The sequence below is a fragment of the Notothenia rossii genome (assembly GCF_949606895.1).
Source record: "Notothenia rossii genome assembly, chromosome: 10".
NCBI classification, from domain to species: Eukaryota; Metazoa; Chordata; class Actinopteri; order Perciformes; family Nototheniidae; genus Notothenia; species Notothenia rossii.
In genome coordinates, this window is record NC_136908.1 from 15,982,441 (window position 1) to 15,988,440 (window position 6,000).

The 6,000-nt window shown below is 35.2% G+C and overlaps 1 long non-coding RNA gene across 1 annotated transcript in view; it reads right to left on the reverse strand.

Annotated features, from left to right (window-relative positions):
• The window catches only part of LOC307021535, an 89,598-nt gene extending 84,271 nt beyond the window's left edge, over window positions 1-5,327 (reverse strand). The window contains exon 1 of the long non-coding RNA XR_013803172.1: window positions 5,186-5,327. This is a non-coding gene — a long non-coding RNA (uncharacterized lncRNA). The remainder of the gene's footprint in view (window positions 1-5,185) is intronic.
• Window positions 5,328-6,000: the final 673 nt, after the last annotated feature.

Consider the following 6,000-nt stretch of genomic DNA (forward strand, 5'->3'; position numbering starts at 1 on the left):
CGGTTTAGGACATTCTAACATATATCTTTTGATATATATTTGACTTGTGATTTTATTTACATCTCAAAGACACATTTATGGTTAGGAAAACCAACATTTACATTTTGCAGCTGCATGTTTCCAACACAGGTAAAGTACTTTAGAGGCTATCTGGCGCCATCTACTGGTCACACATGGCACGTACAACCAAATGCATTTTTTTCGGATGAGAGTAGATCATGTGGCACGACTAAAAACAAACACATTCCTCCTGGCTATCTCATTGTCCTTATAAGTATACGGTTTCACAACTTTACACAACTTGATTATTTTGTTTACTTAACAATACTGCTGCTGGTTTATAAAGCATTGAATGGTTTAGGGCCAAAACACATTTCTGAATTTGAATTTTACATTGAATCTGAATTTCACATTGCTAAATTATGAACCATCCAGATCTCTGTCAGCTTTCTTTCCCCAGTCAGAACTAAACATGGAGAAGCAGCATTCAGTTATTATGCTCCAAATATCTGGAACAAACTCCCAGGAAAACCTGCCGTTCCTCTTACTTCTTTTAAATCCAGGCAGGCCAACGACTTTTCTTTTTGCAGCTGCTTTTAATTGAACTATTCATATCTTACTTAATTTTATACCCGTGTTATTCATGTTTCATGTTTATTTGATACTCTTTGCTTTTTAATGAAGGTTTTTAAATGCCATTTGATCATGTGTTTGCGCCACACTATTTATTAATGCTCTTAATGTCCTTCATTTTTGTAAAGCACTTTGATATGCCTTGTGTTGAAAGGTGCTATATAAATAAACTTGCCTATACTTTCTTCAAATAAGTTTAACCTCTAGATTTAAAACTTGTTTACTCACATCTATAGAAGATAATAGAAAACAAGCGAGCATATTGGTCTAGTTGGAAACAAAGATGAAAGTGTTGATCTTCTTCCAGACTCTGGCTACTACTACTCCAACAAGTATTTTCTGAAGACCGAATCATAAAGAACTGTCAAATTCCAGGCCATGTCTTTTTTGGTTCATCATATACATTTAGTTTTGGCTTGAGTAATCAATGATTTTTAACTAAATGTCATTATATTTATTGTTAAATGCACTAATTTAATGTAGGCTATCATTGTGAAAACGCGTGCATCATGCAGGCTGAATTGCTAAATTAAATAAATAACATTGTCACCTGGCACTATCTAGTGGCGATGTCTGGCAAATACAATACCAGGCAAAAGCAGATACACCACACATTTCAGCAACGAATTACATAACTTATACTGCTGTAGTAAATATCATTAATGACCAATAATCAAAATCCACAAGATGTAGAGCCCTCCACCCAGACCCAGCATCATACAATTAGACAAATCATTAGACAAATATAAAACATTATTTTTACAAGCATCCCTCTCTGTCATACTGCGCGAGGCAGAAGACAGAACCAATGGAATTCTTTGGCAGATCATTTAAGGCAGGTTTCCAAAAAAAGTCACATGCCAGCAGCACATCACAGTGAGCGAGAAGACACTCCCTGCAGCTCTGTACACACACCACCATGACTGCAAGTGAGGCCTAGCCTATATTCACAGAGAACACGCAGAGCCGCTCAACCTGGCAACTGCATTCTATATGTGTGTGCCTGTGTATGAAATATAACATTTTAAACTGGAACAGGTAGCCATAATGCCATGATGGCTGTTGTTTAAAATTATTATACAAATGAAACTGATGAAAAAACAAAACTTTGTGAATCATAACAAAGTGCTTTTTCTGGTTGCAAATTAAAAATACCACATTTTCAAAAATACCACTTCAAAGCTGGAATCAACTACTTTGGACTACTAACTGAAGTCAGGCTTTTCAAAAAGGTCAACTTCACCTCACATCCTTTTTTAAACATTTGTGCTGTCCCCTAATAACCAGTAAATACATGTATACATGATACAATGTGAAAAGTCTTCCACACCCAATTCTACTTTAATCACAAACCAACCAACAACTAGCTTAGCATGCTACTGTATGTTCAACCCAGTCTCATGGCATTTCGTGTTCACCAACACGATTTTTAATCTATTGATTCGTGTTCACCAACACGATTTCCCCCTTTTTTTCGTGTTGCACAGCACGATTTTAAAAGCAATGTATTTCTAATGGTAATGTGTTTCGTGCCTGCAGCACGTCTTTTTCTCCGGTCGGGTCATGGAAGACCGGAAGCTGTGTGGTTCATAAAAACATGTTCTTACTCAATATCAAGCCACAATTATTCCTTTTATTTTAAATCGTATAATTTCGGACTTTTGTTTCCTTTTCTCTGAGGAAAATAAATGGGGCTCAGAGCCTCAGAACACTGAAATCTGTATTTTTTAAATCTTTTTTTCCTTCTAATTTGTTATTCTTTTCAAAATAACACACTGTTATTTACTCACCAATAACACACAATTATCCTTGCTTTTATTTATTGCTTTAATTCCATAATCTCGGGCTTTGTTGGCGTCCTTCAGGAACTGAATTTCAAAATAAAAATAACCGGAAACAGACGTAGTCATTTCGAGCGCTTACCCAAGATCCTCAGCTATGGTTTAAGCTCGCTGATTGGATGTTTTAGCCGCAATGCATGCTGGGATTTGGTGTTTATATGATATGAAATCCGGAAAACATTTTAAAATAATAAAATAATATTTAATTCCGAGTGTTCTTGCTTTTCTCTTTGAAAGTCATCACATAACGGCATTGTAATACACGGTCCGGCTGCATTACATATTACAGATCTGCCGTAGTTCTTTATTTATAGAGCCCTGATGAGAAGACCTTTGAAAAACTGGAAGAAATGCCGCCGAAACTGAATACTTAACGTGGATCATAAATATATCAACAATTAAACAACATCTTCAATTTCTCTTCACACAATACGTCTCCTTGCAGTATCAACCTTAATTCGGCTGACTTTTATATTTGATCTAATTCGTAGATAGGTTATATTTACACCATAACGGTGCACAGCTTTTATAAAAGGACTTCTTTTTTCTTTGAATATAAGAATGTATAGCAATATGCTATAAAATTATGTGAAAACATGTATAAAACTACACATCTTCAGATGTTGTACATACATAAGTGTCCTACACTGATAATACAAAGTTATTATAGCTGTGTGTAACTTGTGTGCACCGCCTACTGGTTAAAGCACGTTATTGAATTATTGTTTTTATGTGTTATATTTGATTAAAAAAATATTAAGAGTACATACTTTCATAGGGGGAAAGTAGAAGGTCTGTGATAGAAATATAGAATATAAAAAATCAAGAAGATACTGTAAGTGATCTCTACAATAAAACAGTTTAGTGCCAGATGTACAAAGATATTAAGGAGGATGTGCAAATCAGAAAAACGAATGAACCTTTATTTAAACATTAAATAATACTTTAGATTAAGGTCCTCTTTTAAATAAGAAACAAACTTTGGGGGTATCTACAGATAAATATTAAGCATGACAAAGTACTTAACGTCTAATATATTGCTTTCCTGCAATGTTAACTATGTTGAAGCACTTATTTTAACTGATATTATACATATGAATTATACTCTTATGTATGTAGATAGTATAAGAAATGTGCAGAATATGACAGTTTAATGGTGGAGGTACAAAACCATGTTGATAGATGTCTTGTAATGTGCTGTGGAGGAACCTGTGACCCAAGATTTTGATTCATTGCATACACCGTAGTTTTGTATATGATATGTCAATAACCTTTGAAAATCTTGAAATCTTGAAAGGGATGTGCAAAATAGCCATTATACAGTCTTTAATAAACTATTAGTAGAGAATAACGAGTAATGAATATACTTTATTACTCGTTTCCATTCATGTCAATTGCAGATAAATGTTTAGTCTTCTCAAGCACCAACTATCAAATATCTCTCCTGATTGTTGGCACTTGGCAATCAGGTTAACCTCTGAATTGTGGAGTAGAATTACAAAGTAACAATGAGCTGTCATGTGGGTATATATTAATGCTGCGCATTATGGACACAAGCGATTTTCACCCATTTATTAATTATATGTTTTACATTTGATAACACCAATGTGTTTAATACTGGCAACTTCTAATTGTGGGAAAAACGAAAACGTTCAGTAGAGACATCCCATGGAACATTTTGCGAAACACAATAGCCAGCATGTGTAGTTCTGGGGGGACGCTCGATTCCAGTTTTGGAAAGTCTGGCGTGGTTTTGTTCCATTTCAAACAGCTGTTTGACGCTCGGCGTAACCTTGGCGCACTGCCACTTCAACATCCAATCCCAGCGCTTGAAGATTAATCACGGGGACTGTAGTCCTAAACGATAGCTGGGGATTATGGGTAGTGTAGTGTCTTCGGCCATCCTAAACTCCTAGAGGCCTAAGTCTGTTTCCGGTTATTTTTATTTTGAAATTCAGTTCCTGACGGACACCAAAAAAGCCAGAGATTGTGGAATTAAACCAATAAATAAAAGCAAGGATAATTGTGTGTTATTGGTGAGTAAATAACAGTGTGTTATTTTGAAAAGAATAACAAATTAGAAGGAAAAAAAGATTTAAAAATACAGATTTCAGTATTCTGAGGCTCTTAGCCCCATTTATTTTCCTCACAGACGGAAACAAAAGTCAGAAATTATACGATTTAAAATAAAAGCAATAATTGTGGCTTGATATTGAGTAAGAACATGTTTTTATGAACCACACAGCTTCCGGTCTTCCACGACCCGACCGGAGAAAAAGACGTGCTGCAGGTACGAAACACATTACCAGTAGAAATACATTGCTTTTAAAATTGTGCTGTGCAACACGAAAAAAAGGAGAAAATCGTGTTGGTGAACACGAATCAATAGATTAAAAATCGTGTTGGTGAACACGAAATGCCATGAGACTGGGTTGGTATGTTTCCCTTGTCCTGCTGCTGAGACCCTCTCACACTCTCAAGCTATTTAACTGTTAGTAATACCGTGAAAAAAATACATTTAAATATACCCAAACACTACAGCACAATGACACATGTATACCAAAATAACAACATTTAGTTTGTAGCAGCATGTTGACAGCTAGCATAACTTAGCCGAACAAAGCAACAGTTAAAGTCAAACCTTTTTAGCAACAAATGTCCACAACTTTAGCAAACAGCAGCAGCAAATAAAACAGTAAAAAGTGACTTACCATTTGTTAAGAAAGTTCCATTTCCGAAAGAGGTCGGTCGAGCTGGAAGTAGTTGATAACTTTAATGTTAAAGTTTCAATGGGGGTTGTCAACATTAGGTAAATGTGATGGTGGCCATTGGCTGTCACCAGAGTCATAGAGATATAAGAGATATAGATTTCTCTCTAGGGCTCTGGCTGTCACGAAGCAGCGAGAACGCACCTGTAGTCGCTATTGTGACGTAACTGCATGGCAACATGGAAAGTGACTTGACAACCGGATATATGATTATTTTTTTGGATACTGAATTCAGTAGAATATCAAAATGTAGTGCAAAACTATGAACATGATATAAATAACATTACATTTATTGTCACCTTTACGATTTTACATCATAGCCTATGCTACATTAGGCTAAATGTAAATACAGCAAGTTATATCAAATTTCACGGCATTTTAATGCAAATGTAAATAGGCTAGTCTATAACGAATTAACACAAAAAAGCTAGCCTAATACAACTTTCAAATCATCCTGTATTTTTGTTATAATCTGATTTATGATGGAAGTTTTTAAACTTTATATCCTCGTTTATCTCGTTTAGGTTTAATAGTCAAAAATATCTGCAAAGTTTAGATATGTGAATGTTCGAAAAGAAATATAACTAAACTTTAAAGCCTTTTAAAGAGTTTACCAGCCGACAAAGATAGCAGGAAAAAAGTTTAGTTAGAGTTGATGCTGCTCCCCCTTGCAAACTTCAGAGGTTAGTAAAGGTCACACAGGGCCCTGTGTTTAAAAGTTGTTCCTTATAGCAAAACGTGAAGCTTTTGTTGAGTTT